Source organism: Diceros bicornis, chromosome 5 (genome assembly GCF_020826845.1).
Source record: "Diceros bicornis minor isolate mBicDic1 chromosome 5, mDicBic1.mat.cur, whole genome shotgun sequence".
Lineage (NCBI taxonomy): Eukaryota > Metazoa > Chordata > Mammalia > Perissodactyla > Rhinocerotidae > Diceros > Diceros bicornis.
Window position 1 is genome coordinate 15,080,267 of NC_080744.1, and position 16,349 is coordinate 15,096,615.

Here is a 16,349-nt window from a genome sequence, read left to right on the forward strand (position 1 = left end):
AAGAAGGGCTGCCCTCACCCTCCTCACCCATGCTGACCTGGAAAAACTGCAGCCCACAAGCCACGCTCTGTTTCTTAGCTCTGCCCTTCCATAAGGTGCCATTCCTCCTGAGAGGGCAAAGCTGCTGTTCCAGGCTCAGTCTCACGTATCGTGTGATGAAAGACACGGTGCAAAGTACAGCAAATAAACTTACAGTTTCCAACATCCAACCACAGAGCCTGACTGCAAAATAAAGCCATCCCTGTTAAACTGCAATTTTTGCAGGTAAAATTTTCCATCAGCCACCAGAGGGTGCCCACAGAGCTCTCTGAAAATGACCAAAACCTGAAGAATTAAGAGGAGAAAGAAAATTTCCAGTGCATGTAAGACCAAGACAAAATACAGCTCGCCTACAACTGACTGGAACAGATGCACAGGCTGGCTCAGGAGCTGTGAGTTAGCAGGGGAAGAAGAGCCAGAGTGGAGTGATAGAAATTACCTGAATTTTAGCTAAACAAGTTGCTTCTTGATTTTAAATTGTCAATTGCAATAGTGCTTTGAGGACTGGCCCAGGGCGCATATTCATTTGCTGGCAAAACTCCCTTCCCTACGCTTTCCCCATCTGTAGGTACCAAGGAAATGCAAATACATGCAAATATTAGCCTAAGCCATTGGCTTCTTGGAGGGTAAGGCTGCTGCTTTAAAAAAAAATCCTACAATGCAACGGCAAGGACAGAGATTTTCTGAGTCACTGCTGCTGCATGAGAGTGAGGCCTCAGGAAGAAGAAATGGAGAAGCCGTGGTTCTCTGAAGAGATGGCTTTGTGCGGAGCATGCCTGGAATGAGAGGAGCAGAGGACCAGCTCCCACCCTCTCCCCAGCAGGGTCTGGTAAGCCGGCTGTGTCTGGTAACCCTGTATCTCCAGGGCCTGGCCCGGTGACTGACACACAGTAGGTGCCTGTAAATGTTTGCTGAATGAGTGAGTGAATGAATGAATGGGAAGTGAGCTGGAGTGGGTAGGTCACTGCCTGGGCTGACTGGGAGCTTTCACCAGGGTGAGGGGAGAAATGGGAAAGGGGTGGGTGGGGGTGGAAGGGTAATTTTCCAGGAAGAAGCAGTCCCATTTTCCATCTGGGTTGCCTCTGCCTCAGGCCTTTTCTGTGGATGTTCAAGACTCTAGAACAAAATGTTTTGGCCTTGTCCTAATGCTGGTCCAACTGCCCAGTGGCGCCATTCATTCACATGATCCACTCATTCACAGTTATTGGGTATCTGATGGGGACGCTGGCAGTTATCTCTTGTCCCTGTGCAGGGGACCCCAGCTCCCTTAGCCATTCCTTGGTGAACTGGAGATGTAAATGCTGGAGGAAGTGAGCACAGTACTAATACTGGGCAACGGCTTTGGCTCTTTGGAAATCCAGCCAGCAGAGAACTGGGCATTGGTTGCTGAGCAATTGGGCCATTTATCTCACTGGACAAGTGCATATGTGTGTATATGCTGTGTGTGTGTGTGTGACTATGTAAACATGAGTGTGGGTTGCAATAATGCTTTGCCCTTGCATGGGGGTCTACCATTTACGCAGCCCTTTGACAGCACTCAGGGCCTTTTGCTGGTACATACAAGGAAGAGAAGAGGTGATTGACTTTAAATTTAGAAACAGCTATAGTTTGGGGACAGAAATTATTTTACTTAGATTTCTACACCTCCAATTCATCACGGAAGGAATTATGATGTCCGCGCCTTGCAGGGTATAACGTTGCCCTACACGCGCTCCTTTTCTAATATTTCCCCCTTGTGGTAGCTTTAATGATAATTTGGGGGGGCCTTCAGATGAGCCAGGAGGGCTGCTTGACTTGGAAGAAAGAGAATAGTTTTAGGAATTATCCTGTCTCTCTCTTCTCCTGCTCAGGGCTAAGTCTGTCCATCTGATTAGCACAATAATGACCATCTTTTCCCCACCAGACTGAGAAGCATGGTTTCTAAGGCCATGACCCTTTTGGTGTGCAAATCTCACACAGCTGAGGCACTGATGATTCCTGGGCCCTCTCTGAGCATTGGCCCAGCGGGGTCCCCCATACTTTGTGGGCTCTGTGATAACGTAGGTTATGTCTTCTTCTAGTCCTTTTGAATTTCTGATCTTCAACAGGCCCTGGCACAGCACTGTGTGCTCGGGGAGGGTTAGACCCAAGTGATAAGCTATTAGGAAAAGGTCTCAACAAACCAGCTGTAGCTAAAGCAAAAGAAAAGTTTCTAGAAAGCTAAGCAGACTCCTGAAAGAAACTTCCATCAGATTTTTTTTGGTCAAAATAAGATCTTCTTTGGGGAAAAAAGAATCTATTTCTTAAAAAAGGGAAGAAAAGGAACCCATAATTGGAGGCAAAGGATGGCCCAAAGAGCCTCTTTGCCTGAGCTCTCTGTCAAGGAGGGTCATATGCAGGCCAAAAGATTAGGGGGTTTGGACACCAATAGAGAGAGATCAGGGAACTGTTTACCTTAGATACACCATGGAACGTGGTGAGGTTGTATGGGTTTGCGAGTTCCATTTTGTTAAATATGTAGAGATAGTCTCTTTGCTATTGCCAAGAATGAGCTAAAGGAAGCAAGTCAGCTTTAAAATTACCACTTTGTCAAGAAAGCAGAGAGCAAGTGTTATAAACATTTACCTTTTTCTTGGTATACTGAATAGATACAATCCTATAAAGTTCAACTAATTCCTTTTTATTAGACAAACATCTTGAATATCTACTATGATGCAGGCGCTGAGACCTATATTGACCTATATTGGAGGAGACTATGATGAACAAGACAACACAACCTGAATTTCTTGCCCTTGAGGGGTTCAGAGTCTATAGGGGGAGGCAGAAAAAATGACCAGATTGCATCCGAGAGGCCACGCTTTGCCTGCACTCCTGTGGCCTCTGCAGGGGGAGCTCTGGCCCACAGCCTGCGGAAGGGGCAGTGCTCACCAGCACAGACTCCACCTCTCATGTGCTATAACTGTGCCAGAGATGGGCATCCAATGGCTGGCTGGGGGTCCAGCCCTTGGGTAACTCTAAGCTGAGCCAACCCAGTTTCTCACCTGAAAATCTGTAACTGGGATGCTGAAAGACAAAGTCAGTTAGATGTGGGGGAGTGAGCTTCAAGTTTAAAGAGACTAAAAGAGACTTGGGGCTAAAGTCACCTTGATGAGCCGTGCACACCCAGAGAGTGTATGAAGCAAAGGAAGCCAGACAGGAGACAGGATGAGAGAGGGGGAAGGGGTGACTCACAGAGAGAGCACTATGAGAGAGTTTACAAGACTCAGAGATGAGGAGTCACTTCCCGTCCCAGCTCTAGTTTCCAGCTCCAAAATCAGAGGGCCTAATTCCTTATCTTTGTGTCCTGTGAAACTGTAGTTCTTTAAAATAAATTCCTTGCTTCCTGAGCTAACTGGAGTGAGTTTTGTTGGGGTATAATCAGAAGTTCCCTGATTTTAATTCAAAATGTTATAGAATAATGTATTTGTTTCCTAGGGCTGCTGTAACAAATTACTACAGATTGGGTAACTTAAAACAACAGAAATGTATTCTCTCACAGTTCTGGAGGCCAGAAGTCTGAAATCAAGGTGTCAGCAAGGTTGGTTCCTTCTGGAGACTTTGAGGGAGAATCTGTTCCATGCTTCTCTCCTATCTTCTGGTGGTATCAGTAATTCTTGGTATTCCTTGGCTTGTAGATCCTTTGCTCCAATCTCTGTCTTTGTCTTCACGTCTTCACATGGTGCTCCCCCCACATGTGTGTCTCTGTATTTCTGTCTCTTATAAGGAGACTCACCATTGGATCTAACGCCCACTCTAGATAATCTATGATGATCTCATCTAGAGATCTTTACCTTAATGACATCTGCAAAGGCTCTTATGGCAAACAAGATCACATTGTGAGGTTCAGGGTGGATATATTTTTATGGGGGACAACATTCAGCCCACTATAAATGAGGTACAAATGTGTTTATTGCTGGACTACTGACCTGGTGGACCACGCATGTGCTTAAATAAGCAACGGAGCAGCGCTACTGAGAGAGGGGGGGGAGAGACAGCGTGTTTTCTTTAAAGAATTTGATATTTCAAAAAAAAAAATGAAGTCTTTGTGGGAAAAATTATGATTTAGGATTGTTCTTAATTTTAATTTCATATTGAAGTGGAAGAAAGAAACCATACTTTCAGTGCCATGGGTCTCTAAATGTATTAATCAATGTAATTAGTGAATTTTAAATAGTTCAGTGTAGTTGGAAGGTAGAATGTGGAGGAGTCTTTTTTGTTGGTGGTGCTGGTTTCATTCTATTTTGTGTCTCACAATTAATTATTGAGGCCACTGGTGACTTGAGCAGGAGCAACCACCATGTTGTTCACGTCACTGGGTTGGGGCTGAGGATTGAAGGGAAGTGCGAAGATTGTTAGCGTGGATATCTTTTGCAAGAAGCTTGACTGTGAAGTGAAAGAAAGATTTAAGGGTCTCTTAGAGGTGGTCTATGACCTCAGAAAGTTGATTAATAATCTGTTTGAATGCTACAATTAGCTTTAACCACTGTCAGAACTTCCTAGAGATGGTATCCACTGATGGTGTCACTTAAACAGTACAAACTGACGTTGCTAACCAGGCCCAAAGCCTCCCCAGAGGTGCCTTCATTCCCTGGGTGAAACAGCGCCTCACCACCATGTTCACTTGGTCTTTCGTACAAGCTATTTCCCCTGCCTAGATGTCTTTCTTCCTTGATTACCTATTAATCTTTCAAAGTCCAGCTGGAACATTCCTTGTTTGTTCTACCACGAAGTTGCCCATGAAGTTGCTCATTCTTTAGAATTCCCATAGCACCCTTCAATTATGTACGTAGCACTTATCACTGTGTTATGGAATTCCTTAATTTTCTGCCTCTCCCATTAAATCATTGAGATCAGGATCCCTGTCTTTCTTTCCTCCAGTCCTCAGCTCCTCACAGAGTATTGGGCATATAGAATGAGCTCACTAAGTGTTTATTGACTAAATGAGTTTGCAGTTAATACATTACCAAAAACTAAGTGTGTGTGAGGAGGACACTGCTGGATGTTTAGCAAAGGAAACCAGTCAGGAGAGAGAAAGAGAGAGGGGAAAGGAGCAGACCTCATTATCAGTCTCCATTACCCACTTCCATTACTACTAGAATCCAAGTTTTGTGCAAGTATCCACCCTCTTCCAGGCAGCCATGGGCCTTAGAGGAAACTCACCCTTCCCCAGCCCAGGGGTGGGTCTGATTGGTCTAAAGATAAACACATTCCTGTTGTCAGTGATTGATTCAGAATGGGGATGTTACTCAATTCTGGCCAATGATACATAGGAGACTTCTGAGAAATGTTTCCTTGTTCCTAAGAAAGAGAATAAAAAGAGATGCTGTCTCTTCTTTCTCAGAGTGTTGTCAAGTCTGGAGAGAAGACCTGGAAATACTGAAGCCATCTTGCCATCAGCCTGCGAATGGAGCCGACACCAAGAATGGCAGAACAGAAAAACGGTAAGATCCTGGATCTGAAATGATGTGGCCAGGCTACTGAATCTGCCTACCCAACCCCCCATCCCTTGAGAATTACAGTTATTGAAATTAATGCATTTTCTTATTGTGAAAGGCAATACTATGAATTGAAGTCCAAAGCATCCTAACTGAAACAACTTGCCATACAGTAAATATTCATTAAATATAATTTTATGTTAAAGTGATGGCCTTAGAAACAAAAGAGCATGTTCCCTGTGAACCTCTTATGCACTAGGATTTGAAAAAGTGCAATATGGTATTCCTATGGTCATCTCCTTAGAAGCCTGAGATTATTTCATTTATTTGACTATACCGCTCAGAAGATAGAGGCTAAATTTCTTTTCCTAGAAGATTAAGAAAAATTTGGTCATGAGCTATCTGAGGGGAAGTAAACAAAGTTGTAAGACACAGACAGGAAACCTCATTTCTATTGGATCACTGACCCAAAGGAAAAGTCGCTGTGGGGAGATACATAAATAGTTTTAAAAATTGAGGTATAATTAATTTTAGTTAAGTTTTTAAAAATTAAAACAGGGTGCCACTGGCACATGAATAGAGAAATGAAACAGAATAGAAAATCAATAAGGAGACCCAAGTTCATAAAGGGATTTAGCATATGTTAAAAGTCTCATTTCAAATCACTGGGGGAAACTAGATTTTTTTATCAATGACAGGGTAGCCAGCTATAATAATAAATAAATAATTCAAGTTGGAGCCATACCTTACACCACCAGATAAATTCCAGATAGGTTATAGATTTTAAATATGAAAATGTGAAATCATAAAAATATGAAAAAAACATGAAAGATTTTCTTATTGTAATTTATGAATGAAGAAACCTTTTTAAATACGACACAAATTACAGGAATCATAAAATAAAAGGTTGAAAAATTCAACCATGCTTTAAAAAATGTCTGTGTGCAAAAACAGCCAAAGCTGAGTCAAAAGTCAATGGACAAACTGGGAAATCTATTTGCAACTTATTGCTACATATCAATAAGAAAAAGACCAACAACGCAATAGAAAAATGGGCAAAGGATATTGTGTCAGGTGATGAGCATTGGCAATTTGGCAATATCTGTCAAAATTATGAATATACATAATCTTTGATTCAGCAATTCTATTTATAGGATTATTTATAATAATTCTATTATTAGCAATTCTGTTAAATTACAGACATACTCCTATATGTGGAAATCACTTATTGAACAAGGTTAATCATTGCAGCCTTGTTTGTAGTATCAAAAAATTGGAAATAATGAACATCACCTATGGGAGAGTGGTTAGACAAATGATGACAAGTTAATATAATGGATTACTATTCATCATTAAAAAAGATTGAGGAGCTCTTTGTGTACTGGTGTGGAATGCTCTCTAAGATATATTAAGTGAGAAAAGCAAGATACAGAAAAGAATAGTCAGTTACCGTTTATGTAAATAAAAGATGGTGAGGGTGCGCCTTATACAAATTCGCTTGTAAATTTCTGTAAGGGAAAGTAGGAAGTCCATGACACTGATGCCTCTGGAGGGGGAACTGGGTGGCTGGAGCATATGAGTAGGTGGAGGGACACTCCACTGTATACATCTGTATGCTTTTTGAGTTATGAACTCTGTGAATGTATTACCTATTCCAATTCCAAAATAAATAAATTACACTTCAAAAGATTTTTGTTTTTTTTGTGAGGAAGATCAGCCCTGAGCTAACATCCATGCCAATCCTCCTCTTTTTGCTGAGGAAGACTGGCCCTGAGCTAACATCCGTGCCCATCTTCTGCCACTTTATGTGGGATGCTGCCACAGCATGGCCTGACAAGCGGTGCGCCGGTGCACGCCCGGTATCCGAACCCGGGCTGCCAGCAGCAGAGCGCGCGCACTTAACCGCTATGCCACGGGGCCAGCCCCCAAAAGATATTTTGAAGAGAGAAAGAGAAAACCCTCAATGCTTAAAAAATGAAAACTAAAAATGAGGCACTGTAAATTGGGATCAATAAATGCGGCACACCCATATCCAGCGTGAGTAGGGCCTAGCATCTCCACCAACACCTTCAGCCCTCTACCAACCTTAGGTAGACTGCAGCTTGACTTGCCAGCCCTTTACCACCTCCCATCACTCCCATCCCTCCTGCCCCAAGGTCAAGCTGTCTGCCAAGATTCCCCTCTGTGCTTCTGTCTTCTTCACACCCAGGGCAGAGCACTAAGCAGAGGGCATCCTACATTTCTCTGGTGGGCACCACTAATGGGAGCAATTGTCTGAAGGGTAGAAGAGTAGTTGAGAAACTTAATTTTGGAAAATTAGACTAAGGCAGAAGAAAATGAAGCAAGTGAAGGTAGGAGGTTTTCACCTGTCAAGTATTGTAATAGGGCAGGTGAGAGGAAATGGCAATAAATCATAGAAAGGAGGAGAATCACCTACTTGCCACACTTTGGCTGAATTTTTCTCTTCCCAGACCCCTGTAGTTGATGCCTTATTAACATCAGAGGGGATTTGATGACTTGTCATATTCAGTCCTGACTACTGAAATGAAAGGGTTAGAAAATGAAAAGTATGGAAAATGAAAATCAATTGTATTCTTTAATTTTAGTCATCCCATTCCTGGAGCATACTGAATACTACTTTGGGTTCTTTCATTGTTCAGGTTATTAATAACAAAGAGCCAAAGTATTTCACATTCCTAAAGAGTCTTTCATCTCAAAGGAGCCAATGTAATTCACTAATTCAGTTACCTGAACTACATTTGGTAATTATTTGAGGATCACTGCACCCAAGGGTGAATTTCGACGAGTTGTGTGACACAGCCAACAGTCACTTCATTCTCCAGTCAGTGTGAAAGAAAAATGAATAGCTAATGGGGATGTCCTCCTGAAGGATTTGCCCAGTGAAAACTTCAGGGAGATGGATGCTGAAAGAATGTAATTAACTGCCCGAAATTAATACCTCCAACCTTACTCAAGGTTTCCTGACCTCTTTACTAGAGTCAGGGTGGAGAGGTGTCTTATGTCAGAATGGGGCTCTCTGGCAGCCGAGAGACCTGTGAACAGCAGTCACTCCATTTCTTTATTTTTTTGGGTGATTATAAATGGTATTGTATTTTTAATTTGTTTCCACTTATTCACTGTTAGAATATAGAAATACAATTCATTTTTCTATTGTTGTGATTCATTTTTGTATGTTCATCTTGTATCAGTGACCTTGCTGAACTCACTTATTAGTTTCAAGGAATGTTTTTTCAGATTCCTTGGGATTTCTATGCAGAAAATCTGCATCTGCAAATAGGAGCAATTTTCGTTCTTCCTTTCTTGTCTGTATGCCTTTTATTTCCTTTTCTTGCCATATTGAGCTGGCTAGATCACGGCTGAATAGCAGTTGTGAGAGCAGACATCCTTACTGTGTACCTGATCTTAGAGGAAAAGCATTCAGTCTCTTACAATTCAATATAAGGTAGCTGTAGGTTTTTTGTAGATGTTCTTTATCAAATTGAGGAAGTTTCCTGCTATTCTTAGTTTTCTGAGAGTTTTTTTTTTTTTTTATCATGGATGGGTATTGAATTTTATCAAACGCTTTTTCTGTAACAATTGATACAATCGTGATTTTCCTCTTTAGTTTATTAATATGGTGGATTACATTGATTGATTTTGAATATTGAACCAGCCTTGCATCTTGTGAACAGCAGTCATTCTAATACTGTCTCATTTTAAAGCTCCTATATAAGGAACAGTGTCTCAGTTATTTGTCTGTAGTTTTTGGGGGGCGGGCAGGGCGGGATCAGGAGGTAAGAAGCTAGAGCTCTTGCAGCTAAGGGTGTGTGGCTGCGTCCACCTTACTTAATCCAATAAGACTTCTTTCTCCCTTCCATCTGCTCTCTACTGTTACCCAGAGGTCAGGAAACTGCTGCCAGCCTGCCAGCTGCCCACTATCTATGAAGCTGGTCATCAGACAGTGTAATATGGAGTCTGGCCACAGCAAAAGCTCATGTTTGAAGGAGCATGCTCATCAGTCACCACTGCCCCAGAAAGAATGCCTTCCGCTTCCCTTCTGCATGCCAGATAGCCCGAGTACATTTTGCTGGCAGAAGATAATATCACATCTAAAACCCCAGTAGAAAGGGAGTTGCAAAAATATCGTTTTAAGCCTTCCAACCCCTATGATCCAAAGGGGAGCATAGAAAGAGGTAGAAATAGATGCTGAGGGCCGAGATCTCAATAATCAATATCTAGCACTTAATAAACAATATCTAGCACTCCCATCACCTCACTGAATCTAATAGGAACCAGAAACCTTCCATCTTCTCTTCATAATTACTCTCTAAATTCTTTCTTTCAATTTTTAATGTCACTTTTCCTCTTTTATTTCTTCCATCACCATATAATAACTCACTCAGAAGGATGCATTTGCAGAAGCCATGTTGGGGTGGGAGAATAGAGTTGGAAAAAAAGGTAAGATGCAATACAAATAGAATCTAGTCTATTTTCATGATCTATTTGAATGAGCTCTTTGTGTAGAGATGTTTGAGAACACACACACAAATAAAGGCAGACAGCCTGACTATCCCCAGAAAAGTCTGAATTTTGGCAGCTGGGAATGGTCGGAACGGCATATATGTAGGTTGGAGATAGTGTGCAGAGTGAGCAAGGGTTAAAGGCAAGGGTTCACAAAGGCTCAGCAATGGGATACAGCCCTGACGAAGTGAGAGGAACAGACAGACAGTGATCACGCTCAGACAAACAGAGCCCAGGACTTGAGCAGAACAAGCTGTAGCTTGATTGCAAGTCAAAAGTTGAAATCAAGTCGGTTAGGAAAGAGAATTTGGAGTCAGGGTCTGGGATTGCTCCAGGGACTCTGTATGGGTATCAGCCTCAGCTCTCAGCTGTTTCTTATTTGAGGTGGCCTACCATGCAGGGGAGGCTTCTATAATCAAAGGGCCGTGGTTATATCATTTTCTTGGGGTCTGAAGCTAGTTCTGTGGATGGGTGTGGGGTTCAGCCAGACAACGGCTGATTTCCAAGGTCCCAAGATCTTTGTGGTTTAGCTCTTTCCTCAGAGCCCAGGTGAGATGTTCTGCTAAGAGATAACTTGGTTAGAACTCAAAGTTTCATTAAAGGTCCAGGACTTTTTTTTCTTTCTTCTTTTTTAAATCTCAGATGGGAATTTTTTCCTATGTGGAAGGCTACTGAACTCTTGGGTAAGTAAGTACAGTGAGTCTGGGGGGTCAGAAATGTCAGTGCTATGGGAGCCACTCCCATATCACTCAGGAGCAGTGGCATGCTCCTGTCCCAGTGTCCATCTCACATATGAAGGACTGAACATTTTTCTATGCCAGTGATTTTCAAATTATTTTTGCCTTTAAATTCTTTTTTTTTTTCCCCTCCAAATCTTACTTGAAAACTCAATATAAAAATTAAACAGAGGGGCTGGCCCAGTGGCGTAGTGGTTAAGTGTGTGCTTTGGCCCCCGGGGTTCGCAGGTTCAGATCCCGGGCTCGCACTGATGCACCGCTGGTCAAGCCATGCTGTGGTGGCGTCCCATATAAAGTGGAGGAAGATGGGCACAGATGTTAGCCCAGGGCCAATCTTCCTCAGCAAAAAAGAGGAGGATTGGCATCAGATATTAGCTCAGGGCTGATCTTCCTCACACACACACACACAAATTAAATAGAAGAGGAACTGTTCTGATTGACTATTGGTGGAGTTCAGATACCATGTATTCACCCCCCTCACTCCTTCAAACAACCTTCAAAAAATTTCTGGGGCTTCAGTCAACAGAATTTTAAAACACTATGTTCTGTGTTCTTTAATGCTAGTTAGTACTCTTACTCATTGTTATGGAGGAAGAAACAGGCATGAAGGGGCTCCTTACTTTGCCATGACCGTACCATGAGTTTGCACCAGTCAGCAACTGGCCTTGGCTGATCTGAAAATTGGTTTAAGTAAGACAGGGCTTTATTTTCCTCTCATCTAGTAAGACGTCCAGAAGTGGCAGTGCAGGGCTGCTGTGGTGGGCCCAGGAGGTTTTCGGGACCCAAGCTCTTTGCTGCTCACCATTCTGTGATCCCTAGGATGGATCCTCATCCCATGTTTATAGTATTGTTTCTGGAGCTTCAGCCGTCTGATCAGCATCTGGAAGACAAAGAAAGAGAGAGGACAGAAGGGGCCTGCCAGCTAGAACCTTTAAAGGGGCTTCTAGAAAGCCTCAAAAACTTTTACTTACATCTCCTGTAAATCATAAAAACAATTTAGGCTGGGAATCCGGTTACTCCCAGCAATATAGGAGCTCTGCCAGTGAGGGAGGGGAGAATTGATATTGGTGGGTAACTAACAGTTTGCCACACACGTGATGCCCAGACCCTCTGAGTGATCACGTGTTCTGGATTTGTCCCAGTTGCAAATAAGCTGCCTGTTCTCCCAAGAAATCCACAAAGTCAACATTTCAGCACCTAAATGTATGTTTTTCCTATTAAGAAGAGGCTCAAATATCCTTTGTCAGAGTCATGTGTCCTGAATTTTATTTTACAAAATGAAGTGTTCATAAAATAATCTAATTTGTTATTTGCTCAAATTGCTTGACACATGTAATATTTAAAAAGAATATATTGTACGTTTTGGATTGTCTTCAGGTGGCAGGTGGGAAGGTGTAGGTTACGTGGGGATTGTGACCAAAAGTGGAGCCGGATTATCCTTCAGGGCACACTAACCCCCACCCTTTGACCCTTTACCCCACGAGGGTCTTTCCTAGTTTCTCACTGAGGCATTACCATTCCTCACATGCTCCCCTGTCCACCTTATGAGGGTGACTGGGGCACTGTTGGTGCATGGTGAGCCACCACTGCCTGTGGTGTAGTGTGGAGGACAAATACTGGTCATGGCCTAAAAAGATCTGGACTCGGCTCTGCCCCTTACCAGCCATTACCCTTAGACAAGCCTCTTCGTCTTCCCAGGCCTCAGTTCCCTCTTCAGTAAAAAGAGGGGATTAGACTAGAGGAGCTCTGCGGACACTTCCAAGCCAAACATCCTGACACTGTCTCCTGCTCCCGTCCCCCTTCCTTTGTCCCCCTTGGACTGGAATGTGACATACAAATGCTTCCAGTCAGTGGGCAAGGACTCTTAAAAGTCATCTGCCCCTTCCACTAGGAAGAATTGTTAACAAAAACCAGCCTGTTTTCTTTAAGTTTCACCAAAGAAGATTTGTTTTCCAGATTCTAGAATGTTTTCCCAATGTAAGTCTTTAACTAAAACACCTCCAGTTGTAATTTAATGCCTGTTTGCTCTTGCTCTGTTGATTGTATGATTCTTGTCTGGTTGTTGATAGGAAAACTTCAGACAAAATAAAAATTGCAATAGGATGAAAAACGTTTTCCAAAGGAAGATATGAGATCCAGATTGCTCATTGTCTATTCATGAGTTCACTTATTAGCTTATTCAGTCAATCAAAAAACCTGGGTGCATGCTATGTGCGAGTCACTGCGTGGAAAATTCAGGCTCCCACACTGACCGGATGTAAACTGCAGAGAAAATGCCGCTATGTGCCAGGCCCTGTCCCATGTGCGGCACATTCTTGTTGAATCTTCACAACAACCAGATGATGTAGGCATTCATCATGGAATGCTATTGCCTTTGTCTGCCCCTCTTTTGACTGGAGAGCCTGCATACTACCCCTTCCCCAATCAGTGACTTACCTAATTTTGGGGGCACCCATTATGTGCCAGGCATTAGGAATATGACTGAACAAGACAGAAAGGGTTTATCTGACAGGTCTGTCAATTTGTTAATCACAGTGGCCTGCCTACTCCCGAGCACATGACCCAAGCCCTGCCCATCATGAGACTTCATGTCTTTTTTGACAGTGATTGGGCTGGGGGTTGGGAGCACGACCCAAGCAGGGCCAGTTGGGGTCCTTATATGCCATGTGATCCAATTCTCGTTGCCAGAAAAGAGAGGGCTTCTCTTTACTCATTTGAGCCCTAGATTCAGATGCGTGTGGCACCTACCTCGCTATTATACTTTCCAGTTTCATAAACCAATAATATCTCTTTTTGCTTAAGCTATAAGTTTGAACCATATAAAATTGCCATTTTTGCAGATTAGATATCAACAGTTTCATCTAGTTTAACCTAATGATTTGAATTTCTGCTGCTTGCAATCGAAAGAGTCCTGGCTAATATGGTAGTATTGTTATGTCCAACTTAGATGAGGAAAATGAGGCTAGGAGTACTTATTTGCCCAAGGTCATTCAGCTATGAAGCATAGCAAGAACTAAAACCCAGGTGACTTCAAAGTCTATGTTCTTGACTCCTCTGGTACCAGTCCCATAAAGTCAGACAGGCCTGAAGAGAAGAGACTGCTGCTCAAGGGGTGGTCCACAGGCAGTTGCCTGTCAGCAAACTCTTTGCTCCTGGTCCAGGAGGAGGTAGGAAGTACTGAACCAGGATGTAAACCCACTTTGCCACTAAGCACACTCTTTAGGTGAGCTGACATTTTTTAAATAGCAAGACTTGCTCAATGAAGTGAGCAGTGTGTTGATTTAGATTCTGGTGCATGCTCCTTACCCTCTCCTGGACTGGCATCAAATTGTTTTGGGGACTGGCGATGGAGGAGCACTGGTGCAGAGGCCCCTTGGGTTTGCTGCCCAGCTGACAGCCATCCTCCAGTCTCTGGGGACTTCCACAGAAGCCATGTCCATACTATGCACCCTTGACCCCCTCTTCTGTTAGTCATAATCGATTTGTTCAGGTCATTTGTTTGAGCCAAACTGGACCAACCAGATTTTCTTGTCTAAGAATATGGAATCTTAAACAAAGAAACAAAGGAACCAGATGTTAGTTGCTGAGCTATAAAAATAGCAGAATAAGCCCAGAAACTCTTGTTTTCATGTCTCTGTGACTGCTGTGGTTCTTGCACTTCTGAGGCATGGCTGTTCAAGTCTTCCTTACATTTTGTAAGATTACTAATATCCTGTCAAGTAAATTCCCCTTTGTCTTAAGCTAGCCAGAGTTAGTTTCAAGAGAACCTTAATTAATACTATTGAAAAATGTAGGGAAGACTACATGTTCATGACTCAGCATTCTGTTTATAATTTCAATTATTTGCTAGCCTATATGAGAGTGTCCCCCACAATCCTAGGTCTCAGTAATAGCTGGAAATGTTGCTACCTGAGCTGGGGGTCCCACTGTGAAATGAAAATGAAGATGTCCATAATTAATTACCCCTGGTGACTAAAGACTCTGATAAAGACTGAACATCTTAATTAAAACAAATAAATAATCAACCTTTGTCTGTTTAACTATACATCAATAGAACCCAAATGAATGAATTAACTCTTTGCTATCATTGGGAACATTCCTACTTTGGGGCCACAGCACTGACATTTGCCCATCTAGCTGGCTTGAAAAGAAGAATAACCGTTTGCTCTGGGAAAACAAACATCTCAACCAGCTAAATTCAAAGAAGAGGTTCTTGAACTCAAACTTGTTTTTGGAAAAAAAAATATGACGGAGACACAACGTGAATCCTCTCATCACTTGACCATATCTTTTTAGATGTAATATTTACCTTTTTAAAAAAATAATATTTGGATGTCTCCTGAGATTGTCTCACTATTTGAAGTCGCAAGTGCTGAGAGAGGCCGTCCCGTCCAACTCGGCGAAGGAAGCAGTGCAAATGGAGGTGTGAAGATGCACCCTTAGCAGCTGGAAGGGGCTGTGTGGAGGGATAGCAGGAGAAAGGAAGCAAGCACAATGCATCCGCTGCTCTTCTTTCCGGGGAGGAGAAAGCACTGGAAGGTGTTGGGGGAGGCTTCACAAGCTTGATGCTTTCATCATTTATTTCTGAATCTAGACAGTTGTCTCCTACCTGCTTACCTAGAACCTCTGTGATCTGAGTGGGATTCTAAGTGGGTTGTTCTATTTTTAAAGAGTATTCAAATTCCATTAAGATAATTCTTGCACTCTTTTGCTCTTTATATTTAAAAATTAAAGTGCTGATAGTAATAGATCTCTATCAGTATAGCCAAGAGGATCACCTACAAGTGCTCTCTGAACACAAAAAATTTGAACCTGAGGTTCAAATATCTATGCTTATAATTCTCCACATATAAAACCCCTTCATAGACAGTCTCTGTTTAAAATCTAATGATTTAGGTGCAGAGTTCCTTTTTTTAGTTGTATTGCTAGACATATATTAGGCATAATCTTTAAGACTCTCAACATGATATTATATATCCAGTATTTTTTATTGTACTAAATTTCAGGGCTAATTTAAGTTTAAACACTTCATTTTAGAAAATCAGTAACAGCAACTAATTAGCACATCTCATTCTGGATGTATTTGCCAACCAATTTCAGAGACTCATTTGCCTCTAAAGAGATTTTATTGAACACCAGCACCACCGACTCTCCTTTTTCCCTAGTAAACAGCTCATGCTTATTATCTTATTACAGGAATGCCACTGGTTAAATCAGGCTCTGAATATAAATAGCCATATTACTGCCATCAGGCGTCAATGTTTATTTAGTGGCTGTGAGTCATGCATACCTCTTTGATCGGGTTTGGAATGAGCCGTTGCAGTTTTTGTTCAAAAAGGTTATTTGCAAAGGCTACAGAAGTATCAGTTAGATTAAACATGAAATTAATCAGTGCGGAATTTTACCAGCCATTTCTGCCACCAAACACCAGGTGTCAAGAGCATGTGCAAATGAGGGCTAAACCTAATGAAGCTGGGGTACAGCTTAGTAGGGAGGTCAGAAAAGATTCCAAGAGGTGTACCATGCTCAGGGAGGCAAGAGGGAGGGAGACAAAGAGTGAGGGAGGGAGGAAGGAAAGTAGGAGGGAAGGAGGGAAGGA

General features: G+C 42.4%; 1 long non-coding RNA gene across 4 annotated transcripts in view; it reads left to right on the forward strand.

Annotated features, from left to right (window-relative positions):
• The first annotated feature begins 749 nt into the window (after positions 1-749).
• LOC131405685 (uncharacterized) overlaps positions 750-16,349 on the forward strand; it is a 105,419-nt gene continuing 89,819 nt past the window's right edge. For 3 of the 4 annotated variants that reach the window (XR_009220011.1, XR_009220013.1, XR_009220014.1), the window contains exons 1-2: positions 750-868; positions 5,399-5,498. This is a non-coding gene — a long non-coding RNA (uncharacterized LOC131405685). Of the gene's footprint in view, positions 869-3,492; positions 3,596-5,398; positions 5,499-16,349 lie in introns of all 4 variants that reach the window. The other variant, XR_009220012.1, reaches the window with a different exon arrangement.